Here is a 23,530-nt window from a genome sequence, read left to right on the forward strand (position 1 = left end):
GGCGCTGTCCAAGGAGATAGTATTTTCTCTACCACCCAGTGTATTTGGTCCTCTTTTTTCTCCTTTAATAATGAAATTCTGTGCTTCTCTAGATATTTGAATGTCTTTTTGTAAAAATTGTTTTATTGAGGTCATGTTGATTTATAACTGTGCAAATTTCAGGTGTCCATTATTATATTTCAGCTTCTGTATAGACTGCATCATGTTCACAACCAATTGTCTAATTTTTTTCTTATTGGCACCTGAGCTAACATCTATTGATGATCTTTTTCTTCTTCTTCTTCTTTTTCTCCACAAAGCCCCCCAGTACATAGTTGTATATTCTAGTTGCAGGTCCTTCTGGTTTTGCTATGTGGGATGCCGCCTCAGCATGGCCTCATGAACTGTGCCATGTCCACGCCCAGGATCTGAACCAATGAAACCCTGGGCTTCCAAAGCAGAGCGCATGAACTCAAGCACTCGGCCATGGGCTGGGCCCACCAACAGTATAATTTTTATCCGTCACCATACATATGTGTCCCTTTACCCCTTTCGCCCTCCCCCACCTCCTTCCCCTCTGGTGACCACCAAGAGATATTTGAATGTCTTAACCAGACTACTGTAATAACCTCAGCTCTCTGCCTCTAGTCTTGCCCTTTTCAAGGCGTTCCCCACATTGTTACAGGGCGATCTTTCCAAAACGTAGATCCGAGCCTGTCACATCCCTGTTGCAAACCCTCTGAGGCTCCTCCCCTGCAAGCTCCAGGGACTCAGTCCCTACCTATGTCTCTAACCCCACTGTGCTTCACCTTGCTCTTTACACTTCCACAATACTAGACTAAGTTTTAAGGGACAGCATCTCAAGGCCCAGTCTGAACCATCTCCACCTCTGCCTAGATGAAGATGTACAAAGACTTCAAAGAGCTTGACTTGGCTGGAGCTGGTCTTAGATGTGCTCCTGTCAGTAGGACTGAGGTCATAGGGATTGAGACACAAGAGTTGGCACTCAGTGGCTGGAGTGTCATCACTTTGCTGACTGTGAACATCTCCTCATTCCTGTCTTAACTATAGCAGAATCACCAACACGTCCCCTTGACATTGGTTTTCTCTGTCATTTTAGGGGCTTCACATAACTCTCTGGTGGCTGCTGTGATGTCTGTTAAATGGATCACCTGGTATTTCTAATCCAGAAGCAGCCTCAAAGTGAATTTCATGTAGATCAGAGGCTGCTGTGGCTTAGCCCTGCCGGGCCTCTTGAGTTCCTGTTGTTGCTGAAGGATCAGGAAGTGAGGGCGAGGAGGGGAAGGGGACTCACGGAGGAAGAGAGGCCACACCAGAGTAGTTCTGTGCCCCAAAAGACTGTTTTATCAAAGGCCAACTTGTTCCTTGCCTGCTTTTATTGTGCAATAACTGGAAGCACCCCAAGCTTTCCGTCCTCTTGGTCACACACAGTTGATTGAACTGGTAGGCTGTAAGAACACAAAAAGCATGTGCCAGTGATTGCAACTGGGGCAAAGATGCAGATAGGTGGTCAAGGTCTGGAAAAGAATACACCAAAATATAATTAGTAATGTGCCAGATTAGTGATATTATGGGTAACTTTTTCTTTTAAAAATTTTTAATTGGTTCATCTTTTAAATACTTGCTAAGAGAAGAGAGGGTAGAGGAAGCAGAGAATGCTGCACCCCTGAGACCTGAATTTCTAGGGCCGAGTGTAATGGAATGGATATGTACCATCATAATCCATCCCAGTCCATGAGTCACCATAGAGCTCAGCCGATGCACCCATAGCATTAGAAAGTCATGGAGTTCCCTTCAAGCTACCTTAAAAACAGTCTAGTCCAATTCTTCCTTTTATAGAAGAGAAAGCTGAGACCCAGAGAGGTGAAGTGGTTTTCTGCACTAGCAAAGCTAACTTGTGGTAGAGCTGAAAGGAGAACTCAGGCTTCTTACCTTGTATCCAAAGGAAGGGATAATTTTATTCTTTCTTACTATTGCCTTTTAAACTCACTCCTTCAACTCTCCTTCCCTAGCCCCTTAACCTTTGGTCCTCCAGCCAGCCTCTCATCTAGCTCTCAGGAGAGATAAGACATCAGTCTCTCTACTCCACAACTCAGGGGACTTCAAGATTGCTTCAAGAATTCTCTCACAATGCTCTGCTCTGGTTCCCACCCACCTCAGGGCATCTCTTCCATTCAGCCCCATCCACCAGGAGATGTTAGTTAATCTCCCCTCCTGGCAGGTCCCTACTCTTTACCTTCCCCTGACTGGAGAATGAGAGAACCACAGCACTCTGATAGTTCTCTTTGAAGAAATCCTTACTTTTCAAACCTCTTTTTTTTTTTTTTTTTTTTTTGAGGAAGATTAGCCCTGAGCTAACATCTGCTGCCAATCTCCCTCTTTTTGCTGAGGAAGACTGGCCCTGGGCTAACGTCCATGCCCATCTCCCCTTACTTTATATGTGGGATGCCTACCACAGCATGGCTTGCCAAGTGGTGCCATGTCTGCACCCGGGATCCCAACTGGTGAACCCTGGGCCACTGAAGAAGAATGTGTGCACTTAACCACTGTGCCACTGGGCCGGCCCCAAGCCTCCTTTTTTTGATTTTCTTTTCTCAGGCCAAAAGTGGGTGACAGGCTACAGGTTCCAGAAGCTATTTTGGGGCCACCCCTTGAGCAAGTCATGCATAAATGATATGACACATCTCCTTATAATATGGGGGTACTTGCCACCTATTATTCCAAGCTCTGAAACTAAGAGAACAGGAAAATCTCATTTAACATCCTGTTACAATTGCATCTATTTCTTTCCCAATTCTCTTTGTTTCTTAATACATTCCAGCTGAAATTTTTTCAATTTAATTTTTTATGGGGTTATGCATGCCAATGAGAGGACACATGCCTCTTACATTTTTTTAGTTTGTTAGACCTTGTCGTGGGACCAGCTTCTGTCCCCCTCCTTCCCCTGAGCTGAGGCCATTCAATAGCACCTGTAGGCTCAGTGTTGAGCCACTCACTGGACATCATCCTGCACAGAGGCAGGAGGACTTTGTGACACTTCAGTCCCTTACTCTAGGGTTTCCTATCAAGGTTAATACTGGTCTGAACTTATGTCCCAGTTCTATCAGATAACTGACTTTCAGTCTCATTCTTAAGACTCAGCCCTGCCTTGGACTCCGGATCCAGTCCGTGGATTTCAGCTTAGTCCCTTAGATCCAATCCTGATACTCTGCCCAGTGTCCTGATCCCCCTGCAACTGGGGCATGCTTGCTCTTCTCAATTCCCCACTCCTTGGGACTGGAATGCCCCTGAACTTCAGTCTAATGGCTGGGGTCCTGCTACCTGCTGACCACATTTATCTGTTTGTCTGAAATCCTGAGTGTCTCCTGTCTCAGAATTTTCTGTCTCCCATTAAGACAACATATCATTTTCTGTTTGGCCCCAGATATCACCTGCTTGCCTATACTACTGCTTGCTATTTGTCATTGTGCCCTCCCAACAGCAGATTTAGCCTGGCCGGTGCTACTGCAGCTGACACTGTGTCCCCTTGTGGTATCAGATCCCAGTCTCTTCCTCTCAGTTGGCCGAAGGCTACCATAGGACTCAAGCCAGGCATGAACCATTTCCCGTAAGTAGAATGTCTTATTATATAACTGCTCTGAAGGATAGTGCAACCCTTGGGACCCAACTAGGAATAGCATGGCCCTGTGTAGTGCCCTTTGAGGACAGATCATGGAGTCACCTGCAGTCTCTACTCAGGCATAGTCACCCTGGATCAAAGACTGAGTCCTATTTCAGTGAATGTGTGTGTAATGGACATCCACTTTGCCTGCCCAGCATTCCTTTTGGTCTGATACTATAATTATTCCTTTCCCATTCTCAAACCATAGAGTTCTGGTAGGGTTGACCCAAACTACAGCTTTAGCCCTGGCCAATCAGAGCAGCACAACATCCCTTGGACACAGCGATTGTTTCGGGGATGTGCCTGTGACCAAAGCTGGGCCAACAACAGTCTCACCTGGAATGTTACTGGAGCTATTAGAAAAGAGGCACTCTCTGCTCGTCTACTAAGTTGATGGAATGTAACCTCTAGCTGCTGGTGGCCATCTTTGTCACCACATAGGGAATGAAGTCAACTCCGAGGAAAACAAGACTGAAAGAGAGCGCAAATTTGTTGCAACATTGATCCAATGCTAAAGCCAGCAGTCCACCGAGGGGCTCCTTGATTTATTAACCAACATGTTTACTTTTATTGTGCAAGTCAGTATGAGTTGGATTCTATTACTTGAAACTAATACAGCTGGCAAGAAAGAGTGACTAGTATTTCCTTCTGCTTTAACAACTGGGTAAACCTCCAGGGAGGAAATACGCCAAAGAAAAGCAAGTTGAAAAAAAGTGCTCAAAAATTTATTCTTTCATTCATTCAACTATTACATAAGAAAAGCAGCATAATGCAATGAAAACAACACAAGCTTCAGGGCCTACCAGAGCCCTATTCAAATCTTAAATCTCCTATTTTCTAGCTATATATATTGGGCATGTTAATCAATATCTCTGAGCCTCTGTTTCTTCTTTTGTAAGATGGGAACAACATTACCTATGTCCTAGGGCTGTTATGGGGAATAGATGTAATGTATATGGTGACTGGCACTAAAAGGCTTTCATAAATGGTCGTTATTTTAATCATCAAACATCTTGACCTGCAAGGACTCTGGGCTAATGTATTCTAGAGGGATTAAGAAAACAAAAAAACTTGTCACTACCTCCAGAGATTCAAAATCTGGAGTAGAAGAGGAGACACGATGTTAAAGAAAGAGAGAGAGGCAGTGTAAGCTGTCATGTGACTAGCAGAAACCTTGATAACTGAGAGGAAGGAGATCATTCCCTCTGGCGTGATAAAAAAAAAAAAGCTTCATGGAAGAAGCGGAATCTGGGCCCTCGATTGAACAGAATGTCTGATAGGCAGAGATTGAGAAGAAGAGCATCCCAGAAAAGAAAGAGTGAGAAAACGCATGGCTGTGCGTATGGGACTGCAGAGCATATCAACATGCCAGAGCGTTGAACCCGTGTGGGAGAAGGAGCGCCAGCCGGAGAAGTTAGCTGCTACCAGACCTGGGCGGGGACGTGCTGAGGAATGTGACCTCTGTTCCATTCTCGGGGAACAGAATCTCTGAATAGAACCAGGCAATGGGAATCTTCGAACGTTTTTGGACAGTGTTTGTACAGGATGAAAGTTATGATTGATCAGAAAATCACTTGGCTCCTCTTTCAAACTGCACATTTCTACCACTTGTCTCTAGAATCCCTGCCTCCGGGAACTGCTGTAACTGCAGAGAGTGTGTTAGAACTCTGAGCCGTGTGTTGGAACAGGAAAAATGGTTGGGAAACATCAGCCCAGAGGCAGAAACACTATTTCAGACACTATTGTGTGTGGTCAAAAGGGCATCAGGATCAGTAAGGCTGTTAAAAAAGGGGCTGGGGGAGGACGTGCATTCACCCTCCCTTGGACTCCCAGGGTCCTTTCCTCCAAGCTGCTTTCGCTGCCTCTGGTCCTTCTCCATTCAAACTACTTTATATTTCATGACCAGAGTAATCTTGTTCCGTGCCTGTCATTCCCAACTCCAAAACTCTTAATGACAATCCACCATCTACAGAACAGACCGAAATCTTGGTTTCCCATAGAAGGCTCCTTTTGGATGAGGCTGCAACCACTTTTAAACCTCTCTTCCTGCTATTCGTCATCAGGTATCTTCTGGTCCAGCCAGTCTGAACTACTCAAGAGTCTCTTGCTTTCCTGTCTCCATGCCTCTTTCGTGCTGCTCACTCTGCCTGGAATACCACTCCACATTCCCCCTCTCATCTATCTTCATCTTCTCCGTCCTTGAAGGCTCAGTTTAGATGCCTTTCCTGACCCCTCTCTCTCTCCCACCTTGCCTTTGATGTCTCTCAGTTCTGAATTCTCATAGAACTTTACCTATATCTCTCTTTATGCATGCATCATTAGCTTTTTTAAACCCTGCAGTTATTTTTAAAAAATCGAAATTAAAAATACAAAACAGTGTAACAAAATAAAAATCACACATTTCCTCACCACCCAGAACCACCAATTCTTAACAGTTTCATATTTGCTTCCATATTTTTGAAAGAAGTGAAACATTATAGAGAAAATTGTCTCCTTTAACCACACACTCTTCCACTCAGTCCCATTTCCCCTCTCAATGTCCAGTGGCAACTGCCACCATGAGTTTGGTGTGTGTCCTTCCATTCCATTCCCTCTAATTTTATCTGTGTATATATATGGATCCGTTATATGGATCCATATGGAACCACATGGATTGGGATGTTGTGTGTGTTCTTAAATTTACATTAATGGTATCATGATACATGTATCATTTTTGCATTTTGCTTTTATCACCCAAAATTGGTTTCGAGACCAATTCAGGTCAATATATGAGTATTCTACAGTTTATTTACCCATTCCTCTTTGATAAAAATTCAGGCTGTTTCCACCTTTTTGCTATTATAAACAACACTGCAGAGGACATCCTCACACTTGTTTCTTTGTACACATGGTGAGAGTTTCTTTGGGATGCACAGTCAGAAGTGTAATCACTAAGTCATACAGTATATATATATTTTTTAAATTTTTAATTGCGGTTAAATATACATAGCAGAAAATTTACCACCTTAACCATTTTTAAGTGTACTGTTCAGTAGTGTCAAGTGCATTTACACTGTTGTCCAACCAATCTCCAGAACTCTTTTCATCTTGCAAAACTGAAACTCTAAGGGTATGTACATTTTTTTTTTTTTTTTTTTAGATTTTTTTATTTTTTCCTTTTTCTCCCCAAAGCCCCCCGGTACATAGTTGTGTATTCTTCGTTGTGGGTTCTTCTAGTTGTGGCATGTGGGACGCTGCCTCAGCGTGGTCTGATGAGCAGTGCCATGTCCGCGCCCAGGATTCGAACCAACGAAACACTGGGCCGCTTGCAGTGGAGCGCGCGAACTTAACCACTCGGCCACGGGGCCAGCCCCGGGTATGTACATTTTTAACATATTATTAAGTGCATGACATTTCATCTACGAAACTGTGAGCTTTATAAGTGTGTGATCAACAACTCATCAATTTCTACATCCAGCAAAGTGCCTAGTATAGTAGTTTAACAGGTAGATGCATAACAAGTGTTTGTTGAGTGGATGAATGAATCAATCAAAGGAAGAGTAACTTTCACAATTATAGTGAGATAAGATTTCCTCATTACACAGACGAGATAGTGGAACTCAGCTCTGGCAACTTAACCTATTTGGAGCATAGCCTACAAGCCAAAAAAGGACAGCGATGACCTCTGAACAGACAAAATAGCTGACCAAAAGAAAAAAGGTCAATGCTCTAAAGCATATGTACTTTACCTTAGGCGATCCCGTCTGACTTTTTTTTGGAGTCTACTTACTATTTTAAAATTTTTATTAAAAAAATATATATAGTTGGTACCAAAATTAGGAGAGTACAAAAAAATATACAAAACATATTTAAAAAATCACCTTTTGGGCCCAGCCAGGTGGCATAGTGGTTAAGTTTGCACATTCTGCTTTGTTGGTCCAGGGTTCGCAGGTTCAGATCCTGGGTGTGGACCTACACAGTGCTCATCAGGTCATGCTGTGGTGGCATCCCAAACACAAAATAGAGGAAGATTGGCACAGATGTTAGCTCAGCCACAATCTTCCTCACCAAAAAAAAAAAAAATCACCCTTTGTTGCAGGTAGAGAGATGCACTGGTCAGATTCCCTCTCAAGAAAGGATTTACTGCTCAGCTGCAGGGAATGTGGTCAAGTGACAGCTTCCAGCTCTTAACCTCTTGGTCATCTTCAGCTTTCCAGCCAAGGTCACTCTCTTCTCAGAGTCACCCTAACCAATGACTGTGGAAGTTGGTGGTACAAAGACCTGGCTATTTCCACCCATCACAGGACACCTCCAAAAGGCAATCTTAGCTGCAAAGTTCCCTGCTGGGCTGGCAGAGATTTTGTATCACATCTGACCACTCCATCTGCCCAACCCTGCGTCCTCCCCTTTTTTTCATAGGTGTAACTCCCCAACAAACTTTTTTCACTGCTAACTCCAACGCAGTGTTTATTTCCTAAAGAACCCAATTGGCAGACTCTTAACTTTATCATCCTAATTCCCAAGGATAAATACATAAACGTTCTGAAGTATTCCCTTCCAGTCTGTTTACTATGACTATACATACTTTGGCATTCTGGTTTTATTTTCACTCATTTTTAAATTAGCATTTTTTGTGAAATTAAATAATTCTCAAAAATGTTATTTTTAAAAATCATCATATGAACGCACTACAATTTTTTAAATTATTGCATTACATTAGTCATTTACATTGTTCCCAGTCTTTCCTTTTCTAAATAAATAACTCTGCAGTGACTACTGTATATGAATCTCTGCCCATATCTGGAATTATCACCTGAGGATATAGACATATAAATGAAATTACTGGGACAACAGGTTTGTATGCTTTTATTTTTATCCATATAAAAAATGAATGAAGTTTCAAAATATTTCATTGAAAATATTCATTGAGGGGCTGGTCCCGCGGCCAAGTGGTTAAGTTTGCGCTCTCCGCTGCGGCAGCCCAGGATGCTGGTTGGGATCCTGGGCGTGGACATGGCATCCCTTGTTGGTCCACACTGAGGCGGCATCCCACATGCCACAACTAGAAGGACCCACAACTAAAGTGTACAACTATGTGCCGGGGGGATTTGGGGAGAAAAAGCAGGAAAAAAAAAAGATTGGCAACAGTTGTTAGCTCTGGTGCCAATCTTTAAAAAAAAAGAGAGAGAGAAAATATTCTTTGAAATATTGAAAAATATTTCAACGCTTTGATACCACTAAAAAATGAATAGTGAAAAAGAACAGTCTTCTGCGTTGCTCCTCGTCATAGCCCAAGGACAATCTTTTTCCATTTTTCACTGTTCTTCGGGTATTTACCTCCAGATATCAAAGCAATGTGTTTGTGCTATTTCCTGATGTATCTGCGTTAAGCATGCCCTATTGCCTTCCTGTTGTGGTAGATGAGGATGTAACTCTCTTACAAATACACCACACATGCAACCCCACTTCTCCGTCCTCATCCTCCCAGAGCAGTTAAGTCATAATTTTGGCTTATCTCAATAATCAATGTTTACATTATGGTCAATATGTATAATTTTCACAGACAAGTCAAAAAGCGTACGGTGACTCCTCTTTTCTAAAACTCGAGTGAATAAGAGAGCCCACTTTACTTCATCTGCAGCAGCACTGCGTAATGACTTTTTAAAAATGTTTGCTTTTCTTAGATTAAAAGTGAAACGTTCCCAGTGGAAAATTTATTTAATTCTGAAAAATACAAAGAAAGGAATTGAAATCAACTGTAATCACAGTGCCTGTATGAACTGCTGCCTTTACCACCTTTTATCTCTTGTCCTCTATCCAAGGACGCATATCAATGCTACCTGGGCCATCTGCAGAGTGTCACTGAAGTGTCCTTGACCCCTGAGGCCCCTTGGAGCATGTCCTCTCCTGCTACCACCAAGAATCTGTCCCTGCCAACTTGCAGATCTCCGATGACAAATGCCTGTCCCCTTCTCACTCACAGCTCTTTTTAGTAGGGACCCTGCAGCAGTGTGTGCTGGGTTCATAATAATTCAGTTCTTTCCAGGTGCCACCTGGAAGGGTAGCTGGGTCCCCGGTGAGTCAGTTGTTTCCATTTTAGCACACTGCCTTCTTCCAGGACTGAGACGGCAGGTTCAAATACAGCTTTATAGAATCCTCACAAACACTGTCTTCTCTAGCACTCAGACCCTCCTGGCAGATTCCACCCTCGACGGGAACTTCTTCCTCAGTACGGGGCTGCTCCCTTAAGGAATCCGTTATTCCTTCCTACCATCTGTTTCATCAAGTGGTGTTCATTTTTAAACCCAAATTTTATTTCCCATCGTACTTCTGGACCCAAGAAAACCAAGGGAAGGGGCTGGATGTTTTAAGCATTCTGTAAGGGCAACCAACAGTCCTGACCACAACATGACTTTCAGGTTCTACATCAACCAGGACACTCATCTGTACACCGTCTATCAGAATGCTGGTCAACTCCTAGTCATCCATCAAGCCACGCTGCCTCTTCCCCTTCCCCCTCTATTCACTGAGTTGCTCCCCTCTCCTGTTCATACTTAGACCAGAGCACTTATTACACGGTATTATAATTAGGTGCTTATGAGGGTTTATCTACCCACTTCCTCCCAGCTCCCGGAGGCCAGAAATCTATGACCCACGATGTAGGGCGAAGAGCAGACATAAAATATTTACGGGAGGGATGGGGGTTTGGATGAGTCAGACTACGTTGTAGTCCTTTAAATACCAGCGAAAGGACTCAAACCAAAAGACAACACGGAGGTGTTAAAATTTTCTGGAGCAGGACAATGACTTGAAGAACATACTATGCGGTAAAAATGCACCAGGTCATTGTGTAAGAGTTAGATGGGAATGCGGCAAAACCAGTTAGGAAGCCACTGCGGTGACCCTGCGCTGAGATGTCAAGTCCAAGTCCAAGATGGTTGCAGGGGCATGGAGAGGAAGAACTACATCTAAAAGGTATTTCAAAAGAAATAAACACAGATTTAACGAGTTCCTACTATCTGCTAGGCTGTGCTAACACCACCGAGGCGGGCGTGGAATCACCCCCATTTCGCCCACTTGCAGAGTGAGATTTGGCCAGATTGACTCTCTGGGGGTCACACGCGGCGAGCGGCAGCGTTGAGCTTCCAACGTGGGGCGTCGGGCTCTCCAGACCCGGGGCTGCCCCAGGCCTCCACTGTCGCCTCTGAGACCAGCCCCCGCTGTGCCCTGCGGGGTGAGGAAGAGCTTCCAGTGCCAAGACCTCAACTCCTCAATTTGCAGAGAAGGGCCTTGCAGGGCCTAAGCGCGGAGATCAGGGACCCTTATCAAGCCGTCAGTCCCTTTCAGGATCTTGGAGACCCGCACGTCGGGCGGAAGCAGGCGCGTCGCGGCGGCTGGAGCTCCCGGGCCCGGGCGCGAGCGGCTGAGTCACGGCGGGGCCGGGCCGCGGGCGGCTCCAGCGTGGTGAGCCCGGAGGCTGCGCCGGGCCCTGCAGCGCAGCCGGGAGCCGCGCCGACCGAGACCGGATGAGCCGAGTCAGCGCGGCCCCGCTGCCCCGCGGAGACGAGATCGGCCGCGGGTTCTCGCTGATCCCGCCGGGGAGCTGGAATCGGAGACTGAAATTTGAAAGCTTGAGTGGCCCCAAGCAACAGATGCTATATGCAGGTTTCAGTGGAGGCTGCTCACCTTGTGCGGAGACACGTAGGTCTCAAGACTGGCTAGACTTTGAAGATCGAAGGGGCTTGCCCAGGACCAAAATTGAGTTGTCTGACTCAGTCCTAAAGTGCAGGAAATAATAATTAAAACACTCACACACATTTTTTTTTAAAGATTTTATTTTTTTCCTTTTTCTCCCCGAAACCCCCCAGTACATAGTTGTATATTCTTCATTGTGGATCCTTCTAGTTGTGACATATGGGACGCTGCCTCAGCGTGGTTTGATGAGCCGTGCCATGTCGGCACCCCGGATTCAAACCAACGAAACACTGGGCCACCTGCAGCAGAGCGCGTGAACTTAACCGCTCGGCCACGGGGCCAGCCCCTCACACACTTATTTTTTAACGCAAGAGCAAAAATTTCAGAATTCCAAGAGAAAATAAACCTTGATTTGTGAGATAAAGTTCTAACAAGATGGGAGCATTGCAGAGGGAATTTTTTAGAGGTCCTTGATAAACTTGGTCCAGTTTCACCCTACTCCTATACTACTGCAGCCAGAACCCATTTTTGTATAATAGTGCTGTATTGTTTGTGTTCAAGTTGCTTTTTCAGTCAAAAACCAATACTATAGAAATTTATGGGGAAAAATCATACCTAATCACAGTTGCTTTTGCTTCTCTCCTTACATTAATGTTCACAAGAAGAGGTTTTCACATAGCTGCATCAGAGCTATCATTTTTCTATTTTACTGTTTTCAGGGAATGTTATATAAACATTTGCCCATGTCTCAGATCTTCAGGATCATTATTTTAAATAACTCCATTATGCTCGCCACTAAACACTAAATTATCCTCCTGTTGGTGTGCTTGAAGGTTGTTTTTTGACGGGAGTTGCTCTTTACCAGTTTCTTTCTTTTAAGATTTTATTTTTCCTTCTTCTCCCCAAAGCCCCCTAATACATAGTTGTATACTCTTAATTGTAGGTCCTTCTAGCTGTGGCGTGTGGGATGCCAGCCCAGCATGGCCCAACGATGGTGCCATGTCCACGCCCAGGACCCGAACCTGCGAAACCCTGGGCCACCACAGCGGAGTGCAGGAACCCAACCACAAGGCCACAGGGCTGGCCAGGACCTGTTTCTGATTGTCAGTGTTTTTGTCCTCCATCAGGAAGCATTGACACTGGGCAAAATGGTGGAACCTTATGAGGAAAAGTGGCTGCCAATCATTGCATTACAGGAAAGTTTATTTTCTTTTTAAGAGCTGACATCATTTCCCCAAGTATTCTTTTGATATTTTATCCCACTTGCATAATCATCGCCTTTCTTTAATTCTATAAGGTATACATTTAAAAAGACCAGACCTTTCCAGGAGTCTGACAGAAATGGGATTCAGAATTGTGTCTGAGACATTTTCAGATTTTCATCAAGAGTTTGTGTTCAAGTGCCACTGTTTACTGTCTTCTGTGTGACTTGGAACAAGTTATTTAACCTATCTTGGTCTCAGTTTTCTCATCTGAAAAATGAGGATAAGAATAGCACATGCTTATAAATTGTTGTGAGAATTGAATGAGATTGTAGGGGAGGAAGACAATTCCTCTACCCATTCTAGGTCCTCCTGGCTGGTCTATGAATTAAATTGACACAAGACAGAATAACAGGAGAAAATCAAACAAAGCTTTATAACATGTATACATGGGAGAAACGCCAGAATGACTGAGTTTCCATCTTAAATACAATCTTCAGCTAAAGACAAAGGACGGTGTTGGGGGTAGTGGTTTGGGGCTTCAAAGGGGAGGAAGGCAATTCACATGGAGATGGAAAAGCAAATGTTTGGTAGATGAGAATGGGCTTAATAAAGACCCTCACAGTCTACCAATATCCAGAGTTACCTATGGTGATAACCTGTCCTGGGGACAGGCCTTTTGTCTTAAATTCTTTAGGCAGTTAGGGGGAAGATCAAAGTTTCTTTTGTTCTTAGAAAATAATCAAGGCAAAGACACATTTTGGGGTGGCCAATTCTGATGTCCTACAAGAGCATATTTGTAAAATGAGTGCTTAGAATGATGCCTATGGATAATTCTCTATAAATATTTACCTATAAATAAATATTATTGTCTTTTTGTTATTAAAGAGAACAGTGGCTCTGTACTGAATAATGATAGGCACACCTGCCATTGTCACCAAGGCTGAAGTGGTAGATGTGTTTCCTTGCAAACTCTCCCCATCATTTGAAAATCAACTCAATGTGTAAGTCTTCTTAATCAGATCAGTAATTTTATAGTTACAGAAAAGGAATAAAGCTGAAATAGATATAATGTCACAAGGTCTTTTGAACAAAGTGTTGTATTTAGAAACTTGGACTTATCTGGGGCAGTGGGACTGAAGGTGGGGGGGGGAAGAAAAAGATCAAGAAACTGTTGCTTTTTATCTTAAGCTCTTCTGCACTACTTTGTAACCAAGCACATATATTACTTTTTTGTTGTTGTTTTATTTTGGATTTGTGGCCTGAGTACCTGCTTTTCAGTCAGTCTACTTGATGGTTCTTCAAACTGAAAACTAATCTGAGTCCCAGACTTGGTTCTGGTGTCACATACTAGAATTTTGCTTTTTCTTTTTTCTGCCTTAGCCATTGTTTTCAATTGCCGCTATTCATTCATTAATTCAACACGTATTTGTTAAGTCGCTATTATGTGCCAGGCACCATGCTAAGGCATGCAGACATTCTTCAAACAGGCAACCAAAATTTGGAATATGTTGTATGCCAGCTACATAGAATGGATTTTCATTAAAGACTTTCATGATTGTGGGTGCTTCCGCTTGTTACTAGTGAATCTTAAGAGGATTTAATAGAATGTAGCTTTCTTTGCAACAGAGCTGGACCTAGAACATTCTATCTCACACTCTAAAGTCCTGCACATGTGAAATAGAGAGAGGACTGAATTTGGGCCCTGTGATGAGGGAGTCTCTTCCACTAACACTGCTTTTCTGGAGCTCTGCCCAAAGATAATGTTCTAGCAAAGGGCCCTCAGGGCCCTTATTTGATTCAAATCAATTCCATTCAAAATCATATATTGAGTGTCTACTACTTATAAGCACTGGGGTAAGAGTGGGAAATGAGCCAAATATGGAAACAACCCAGACCTTTGAAGCTCATCATCTTTTAGGAGTCTTAATCTTCCTGAAGATTGTTCTGATCCAGACACTCATCTTTTAAAAATCTTTAATGGGTCTCTTTTGCTTTCAGATTATTTTCCATCTCAAAAAACACTAAATTTAACTGAGTACTGGATACTATGCCGGAGGTTGATGATATCATCCCCCAAAAATTACATTACTGATTGTAATATTGTTGGTGGCATCTGAGTCACCAACACAACATGCTTATCTCAGTCTGAATTGTAGCTATAACATAATTTTGCTATTTATAGTTGCAAGCATCTGACTACTGCTTCATGACTTCTAGTGTAGCTGTCTCTGAGCAATTGCATATTGAAATACATATTATTTTATTATAATCATTTTCCTTTCATTTTTCCTTATATTACGGTTAAAGTAGTATATTGATTTTTTTAAAAAATATATGTGTGTAGTTAGACTATGGTATCTATGGACGTCATTTAAGAATAGTAGAGAGGACATTACAAAAAGAGGTCTGATAGGGTTGAGAACTACTGGCCTAGTCAAATAGATCTAAATGACTCATCCTTGCACTTATGGCCATCATTGTCTTGTCCCAGGTTTATTCCTCATTGCTATACCTAAGATTAAGCCAAGTTGTTTATTTGATATTCCCAGTGGTGGAGCAGTGCCTTCCGCTCCCACAGCTCTGAGGTCACCTTGTTCTGTACCACAGGACTCTGTCATCTTTGACACATCCAACTGACCAGTCTGTCCAGTTCGGTATTGCAGACTATTCATAGTCTGTCCAATTGCCCGAGAGAGTTGTTCAATAGGAATGATAATAATTAACCAGATCAATCAAATTTTCTCTTGCAAAGATTGAATTTGAGACCCAGACAGTAAAGTACTTAATGGCAGGGCCAGAAGCTGAAAGGCACACAGAGAAAAAGCTGTAACTAGAAGTTATGACACAGCAGAAGCCAGGAGTAGCCAGTGGTCTTGAGTGTGCAGAAACACAGTGAGAAGTTAAGTGGTAGTAGCAGAAGCAGTAGATGCAGAGAGAGCATCCCTACACAGTGGCAGACCATAGAAAGGGATCCAGACAAAACACCCGATCCCTTGAGCAGTCTTGGATCCGGTACAGCCTCCTGGTTCCCAGATGGAATTTAATCCCCTACAAGGCCTCAGTCCTACATGATTGAGATTACTGTCTTTATTTTCCCACATAATCTTGGAGGAAATCTTTATCACTTAAAGTAATGTGATCTTTACAACCAAAGACTCTTAACTACCACATTCTCCAAATCATGCTCTCCCATTTCTGTGCCTTTGTCATTGCTTTCTGCTTGCAGCTTTCTGACCGCACAGTCTTGTTATTGCATGCTTCCGTGTTAAGTATCTGGAGTCCAGCTCAGATGCCACCTCCCTCTATCCCAATATCTCAGCTGCGAGTAGTGGCTTCCCCTCTCCTCAGAGCTCCTATTTCTACTTCTTTTAAGAATATTTTTCACTCCCAATTGTGCATTATATAAAAACATCATCTCTAATAGATTATGAATACCTTTAAGTAAATCCAATGGCTATTTCATCTCTGTTTCCTTCATAGCAGAGTGAAGCATAGAGCCATGCACAGAATATGTGCTTAATTCTTTACTGCTGTTTCTGATACGTTGCTTATCTTCTCCCCATTTCTCAAGTATTCATTCTTACAAGGTGTCAGTTATCTTTAAGAACATGGCGTTGAACAAAAACAGGTTTGTACATAGTATAATTTCAATATATGTTTTTGCTGAATGGAAGATCTAGCTTTTACTTGATATCTAGATCAACATCACTGATGTGCTGGGCATCACAAGGATATACCTAAATATTCAAATTAAGTATTTTCAGTAGCAAACATGTTCCTCCTACTGCATTGCTGGTCTCCTCTAATGGCATTACCATCCTGCAAGTCACTCAGGCTTAAAAACTTTAAATCATCTTGCCATCACATCTAAAGTTCCATTGCCATAGCCTGAGTTTCCCCCGAGGTAGAACCTGAGACATAATGTCAATAGTTTATTTGCAAGGATAATTCCAGAGGGCAGGAGTAAGAAGTGAAACTAGGAAGGAGAAAGAGCCAATACAAGGAAAGGCTTTTAGTTGTCCACTGCTAAGGGAGACTGAGTGCTTGATCCTGTGGGACTGTGAGAAGATTTATGAAATGTATCTCAGGACCATCTGACCCAGAGAAAAAAGAAGGAAGAATCAGCTCTCATTCCCCATTGGTCAAGGGTTGCTCCCCAGGCTATTAACTTCCCCACACTTCTAGGTTGCACATGCATAAGAGCCAAGCATGTTTCTAAGGGGAAACTATGATATGACATCAGAGAAGCCCTGGGGTAGGAAGTGACTGGCCTGTGGCTCAGGCCTGAGGTGAGTCACACAGGCAGGTTGGGTGGGTATTTGTCAGAATTGTATCTGCAAGCTAACTGTATTGGCAAGCCACATTTTCATGGATGCTAACAGAAGATATGAGACTCCTAGGTCAGAGACAAAGAATTTCATTATTCACTTCACAACAGGCAACATCAGTTTCATGTTTGCATCAGTTCTTTTCCCCCAACCCCTACAAAGTCCCACCAAAGTGATACAGAGACAGACCCAGGTGGATGCTGTGCACACAGTGGGTTTGTGTCATAGCTGAGGAACGTCAATCTTTTAAAGGGGGCTGTTAGCAAACATGCCCAACCTCCAAAAGGAGACATTACCTCTATCTTCTAAGACTGTTTGCTGTACAAATATCCTTGTAAAGATAATCTGGAACAAAAGCTGATATAAGACATACAGAATGTGATAGACCCATGGAGAATTGTCTCTAAGAAAAACTGTCACCACAGTTGCAGTTGAAATTTGAGATAAGGCCAGGAGGCTCTGAAGTGGCACACAAGAGTTGAACGATACCATCTGCTCCTTGCACCACACAGATCCACATATAACCTCCATTAAATCCAATTTTTAGCAATCCTCTTCAACATGGTGACCAGCCAAAAATCTCTGCAAAGACTTAATTCAAGAAAGTTAGTAAAGCAAGTGATATAAACTAATCTAAAGCTGGTCCCAAGGCCATAATTGATAGTCATCATCTCTCTTATCTACTATACACTCTACAGCTCCCTTATCCTTAGCCAACACTTTGGCTAATCTGGATTGCTTGTCTAGTGGGGTGACCCACACCTGCATACCCAGGAGGTCTTAGCCCATAGTTTCCTCACCTTGGTTAGGCTGTAGTTGCTGCAATTAGCTGTTCACCATCAACACTGAGCACGGAGGCATCATATGAATAAGGGATAACCATCCCTGCCCTTAAAGTAACTCTTTTTTTGCCTGCTGGTTCACTAGTATTAGAAGTCTAAAGTGACCAACGTGGAAGCTGTGGCTTTAAATTCAATTTTACTATGTCCCAAGTGAGTAGGGCAATCTTATTTTCATCATTTGTTCCCAAACCTATGTACTCTAACCATTTGACATACATACCAGCATTAATTCAGCACATAAATACGTCCTGGAGAAAGTATCCCAGACTCACATTGTGCTATCTCCAAGCTGGTGCCTAGAGCGAAGCTTTAACAAGCCGCTCCAAAACTCTCTTAGACCTGCAGCTTTTGGATGATGGGGAGTGTGGAAAGACCAGTGGATTTTGTGTCCGTGTTGTCATTGTTGTACTCTCTTTGGCATAGAAAGAGTCCCTGTTCTGAGACAATGGTGTGTGGGATGTTATGATAGCAGACAAGGAATTGTGTCAGCCCTAAGATGGTGGTGCTGGCAGAGGCGTTGTGGGTAGAAACGAATCCATTTCTGGAGTAGCTTTCAGTCCTAGTAGGAACTAACTACCACTCCTACAGGGAGGAAAGGGTCTGATATAATCAATCTGCCACCAGATGGCTGGCTGGTTCCCACAAGGGATGGAGTAAGATTGAAGGTTCAGCACTGGTCTCTTTTCTTGCCAGCTGGGCATTCATTTGTTCAGTGACGATAGCCAGATCAACTTTGATTAGAAGGAACCCATAATATTGGGCCCATGCATAGCCTGCATCCCTACTATCATGGCTACTCCACCAACAGACCCATTGTTCAGTACTGGGATGGCCAAGGAGAGAGTCAGACTGACGTTCACAGGGCTCGTCATCCTGCCTACCTGGCTCCTGAGTGCATCCTTTGTGGTGTTTGCTCTCTGGTGGACATTATAATGAGACACAAAGAGCGACACGATTCGTGCCTCTTTAAGTCCATCCATCTACCTTTTCCCAAGCCTCCTTGTCCTCATCTTCCAATTTTTCTTCTTCTAGGACCCTGATTAAGCAGACAAAACATTCACCACGATGAGTCCACGTTATCCATATCTCAGGCCACTTATCTCTCCACATGGAGTGAAGGAACAAATGTACTGTTCTCAGCTCTACCTACTGGGAGAATTTCCCTTCACCGTGGTGCAGCATAGTTCATTTGTTATTAGTACCAACATATTAGCTGATCCTTCTGTGAACCAGGCCGAAGTTTCCTGCCCCCATAATTGGAGTGAATTGAAAGAGAGCCTTCAGTGCAGCAGAGGTAAGTGACATAGGAGTTTAGGTCATCTGTTGTTATAATTTACTCATGTCTTCTGGTCCTGCTTGGACTCAATCCCAAATCTAGCATTTCCACTGTACAATGGAATGCTTAAGCTTGTGACATGGTAACCTTATAACACCCAGCTTGTGATTGGGAGCTCAGGTTGCATTGTCACTGACGTCCCATAGTAAGCCACTTAGGCTCTACTGGGTCCCAGTTACACACTAGAAGCTGTTTCCCAAATAATTATGTAAAGGTTCAGAGAGTAAATATTTTATACTTTGTAGACAACATACAGTTTCTGATGAATATTCTTTATATATATATATATCCTTTAAAAATGTAAAAACCATTCTTAGCTTGTGGGCTGTAAAAAAATATCTGAACAAATAAAAACGAAAACCAAAAGACAACAGCAACAACAAACCAAGTTGAATTTAACCCATGGGCCATAGTTTTCCTACACTTGGTCTAGAAACATGCAGCAGCTCTGCTTTTGGAGTTTGCAAGAGACACCATGCGGTGGTTTTACCTAACATGGGTACCTCTGGCATATCACATCTGCTGAGTCATATGACCCTAGTGGCAGGACAGCTTTCTCTGTGGTTTAGACCTACTCTGTAGCAGGTCCCTCTCTTTCTCTTGGTCTCACTCAAAATTGGGAGCTTTCCTAAATACTCAATATATGGGTAAGGGGCCAGCTCGTGGCCTACTGGGGTAAGTTCACATGCTTCATTTTGGCTGCCCAGGGTTCTCCAGTTCAGATCCTGGGCGCAGACCTACACACCACTCATCAAGCCATGCTGTGGCAGCATCCCACATAGAAGAACTAGAATGACCTACAACTGGGATATACAATTATGTACTGGGGCTTTGGGGAGAAAAAACAAAAAGAGGAAGATTGGCAACAGATGTTAACTCAGGGCCAATCTTCACACACACACACACAAAGCCTGCTATAAAAACAAAAGAAATAAATAAATGGATAAAGCAGTAGTCCCAAATGTCAGAATGGTTATTATTACAAAGATAAAAAACAACAAATGTTGGGGAGGATGTGAAGAGAAGGGAACACTCGTACACTGCTGGTAGGAATGCAAACTGGTGCAGCCACTATGGAAAACAGTACGAAGATTTCCCAAAATATTAAAAATAGAAATACCATACAATCTAGCTATCCCACTATTGAATATTTATCTAAAGAACTTGAAATCAATGATCCAAAGAGACTTATGCACCCCTATGTTCATTGCAGCATTACTCACAATAGCCAAGATGTGGAAGCAACCCAAGTGCCCTTCTACAGATGAACGGATAAAGAAGATGTGGTATATATATACAATGGGATACTACTCAGCTGTTAAAAAAAAAAGACAAAATTGTCCCATTTGCAACAACATGGATGGATCTTGAGGGTATGATGTTAAGTGAAATAAGCCAGAGAGAGAAAGACAAATACTGCGTGATTTCACTCATATGTGGAAGATAAACAACACATAGATAAAGAGAACAGATTAGTGCTTACCAGAGGGGAAGGGGCTTGGAGGGTGGGTGAGAGGGTTAAAGGGGCACATATGTACAGTGACAGACAAAAGTTAGACTACTGGTGGTGAGCAAATGAAGTCTATTCAGAAATTGATAAACGATAATGTACACCTGAAATGACACAATGTTATAAACCATTACGATCTCAATAAAATGACTGGGGGAAAAAGCATGCTGAATAAATAAATGGATAAAGCAGTATTCCCAAATGTGGTATATGCTGCTCTCATAATTGAAAGAGGTCCACCAAGCACAGCTTCTTTTGCTCTCTTCCTTAGTGCAAGGTGAAGCAGCTTGTCCTTTAACTTTTAAGGGATGCTGCAGACCACTGCATCCCTAAACACTTCACCCATGCTGCAGTCCCTTTAATCTTCATGAGTTTTCTCTCTCACCTCCTGGCTTACTTATGTATTACTTACGTATTACTAGGGTATTTTGGGAGTATTTATCACTCCTGCTCACCAGGTCCAATTAGTTTGACGTTTTCAATATATTGGACCAGTGTGATTTCTGTAGAATGTTAAGAGATCAAGGCAGACTATATGGTGACAGAGCAGGAGAGTTAAATAAAACAGCCTTGGCACAAGACTGTAAACGGGTACTGTCTTTTTCACTAAAGACAAACTGGTTTTGGTCCTGACTTTCTACAGAACCAAAGCTGCTTACTAAGTGCTAGAAGCTGGGTTGACGTGTTGATGTGTTCCTTGTATTCAAGCTTCAAAAGAACCATCCCCAGCAGGATATTAGGACCAGCTCCAGATGTGTTCTTGCCAGAATACTGAATCTGAGTCTTGGGCGAGTGTCTCCAGGTCAATGAATTCTCACCTATTTAGTCTTACACTCCACACCCCTGCTCTGATATCCTCAAGATATACACCTTTGCTTTCTGTGGGGGCATTTAGCCAAGTCCTATAATTCTTTTGTTGTGTGATTTATTTTTCTCTTGGGGCAGGAAAGATATTTCCCCTCCTGGGCTATGCTCAGACCTCACCCTGGTTATCACTATTGGAGCCTGGAGCAGTGAAGGGCGGCAGGGGTAGAGCTTATGATGGACAAGAGTCATCTTATAAGGCACCTGCCTCAAGTAAGGGAAGGCAGCTAGGGAAAGGGACTGCTTCTGCTAGCCTAGAGGATTTAAGAGAATCTGGGGATTCAAAATTCTCATGCTTATCCATCTAATTATCTTTATTCCAGATCTCAGGGTTCTTCTTTCTTCCTCGCAGGGACCGACTTTGACTTAAGACATCTGTCGAGACTTTGAAGCAATGCTACCCTTATGATTAGAATCAAGGCCTGATTTTCAGCACAGGCTGCCCTATTGTTTCAGGTGTTGAGGGTCTCCTGAAATGCTATCATAGGGGCGCTCTGGCCTTCACAGCTTTGTGAGAGTTGTTGGTTGGCTTATAGGAGTCTGTCTTCTTCCTTTTTTTTTTAAGGGAAGATTAGCCCTGAGCTAACATCTGCTGCCAATCGTCTTTTTTTTTTTTTGCTGAGGAAGACTGGCCCTGAGCTAACATCCGTGCCCATCTTCCTTTACTTTATATCTGGGACACCTACCACAGCATGGCTTTTGCCAAGCCGTGCCATGTCTGCACCCAGGATCTGAACTGGTGAACCCTGGGCTGCCGAAGCAGAACATGTTTACTTAACCGCTGTGCCACGAGGCCAGCCCCTGTCTTCTTCCTTTTTCCTTCAAGTCTTCCAATGCTTCTGATGTTAATAAAAAATGAACCCCCTCCACAATCCTCCTCATTATCATTGCCCCATAATCTTCAAGTGCCACAGCCACTGTATTCATAGTCAGCACTTCCCTTCCACTTGGACCTCATCTCAATCAACCACAGGTGAGAGTCTCAGTAAATGTGATGCCGGAGCAGGTCAGAGGTATCGCTAACCCAGTTATCAACAGTAACGAAATCCTCATTAGATGATGTAGTTCCTTCCTAAGAGTCTGCTCTCTAAGGCCATTTTAAGTAACGGTGTTCTCAGCCTAGGTTGCCCTGAGAGCAGAGCCTGAGACAAAGGCTTATGTGTTCATTCTGGAGTGTGATTCCAGAGGGCAGAAGTGAGGAACAACATGGGTTAAAACAAGGAAAGAGGAAGAAGCCAGTAAAAGATGGGCTGTGGAGTTAGCCACTGTTTTGGACAATTGGATGCTAGATGCTGTGAGACCATCTGAGGAGTTATTTGAAATACATCTCAGAACTGTCCACCTAAGGGAACAGAAGAAGAAACATTTATTTGTCCACTCCTGTTTTGATGGGTTAAGGGTTGTCCCACAAGGCTGAAAACCTGCCCGGGCACATCTGGGTTACACATGTGCAAACACCCACGCAGGTACCCACCAGATCCCAGGATGTGTAACCAGAGGAGTCCTAGGGCAGGAAGGGAGAGGTAAACTGCAGGCCTGCAATGAGATGCTGTCAAGTTGCACCTCATGAAGGTGGTTGAAGCCTGTGCAGAACTGGTCGCTACAGCCACAGCTAAGAGGATTTGAAGTGGTTCATAAGAGGTGAAGGAAAGACCCGCGAACTTCACTTCCTGAAGGATTGCTCTCTAGCAACACTTAGATCCTCATTATCTCTCACCTAGATACTGCAACTCACTTTTACCTGGTTTATCTACTCTCAGTCTCACTCCTTCCAAGTCAACCCTCATATTATTACCAGGGTGAGCCTTGTAAAATATAAGTAATTTTCTGGTTCATATAATATGCATGTTGATGATGATGATGATGGTGACAAGAATAATAATAACAATAATAATAACTATCATGGCCTGAATGTTTACTATATGCCAAATACTTGCTTAGAGCTTTATGTGCATTTTCTCATCTCACAACTCATTGAGATAAACATCATTATTACTTAAATTTTCACAATGAGAAACTGAGTCTTGGGGCTGGCCCCGTGGCCGAGTGGTTAAGTTTGCGCGCTCTGCTGTAGGCGGCCCAGTGTTTCGTTGGTTCTAAACCTGGGCGC

General features: G+C 43.2%; 2 long non-coding RNA genes across 2 annotated transcripts in view; one reads left to right on the top strand and one right to left on the bottom strand.

Moving 5' to 3' along the window:
- Positions 1-266: 266 nt before the first annotated feature.
- LOC139084210 (uncharacterized) overlaps positions 267-23,530 on the bottom strand; it is a 94,814-nt gene continuing 71,550 nt past the window's right edge. The window contains exons 2-3 of the long non-coding RNA XR_011541611.1: positions 3,998-4,132; positions 267-1,517 (exon numbers count right to left, since the gene is read on the bottom strand). This is a non-coding gene — a long non-coding RNA (uncharacterized lncRNA). The remainder of the gene's footprint in view (positions 1,518-3,997; positions 4,133-23,530) is intronic.
- On the top strand, positions 10,273-13,424 carry LOC139083976 (uncharacterized). The gene is made up of 2 exons (XR_011541196.1): positions 10,273-10,615; positions 12,279-13,424. It is a non-coding gene; the product is annotated as an uncharacterized lncRNA (long non-coding RNA).

The sequence above is a fragment of the Equus przewalskii genome, chromosome 6 (genome assembly GCF_037783145.1).
Source record: "Equus przewalskii isolate Varuska chromosome 6, EquPr2, whole genome shotgun sequence".
Taxonomy (NCBI): Eukaryota; Metazoa; Chordata; class Mammalia; order Perissodactyla; family Equidae; genus Equus; species Equus przewalskii.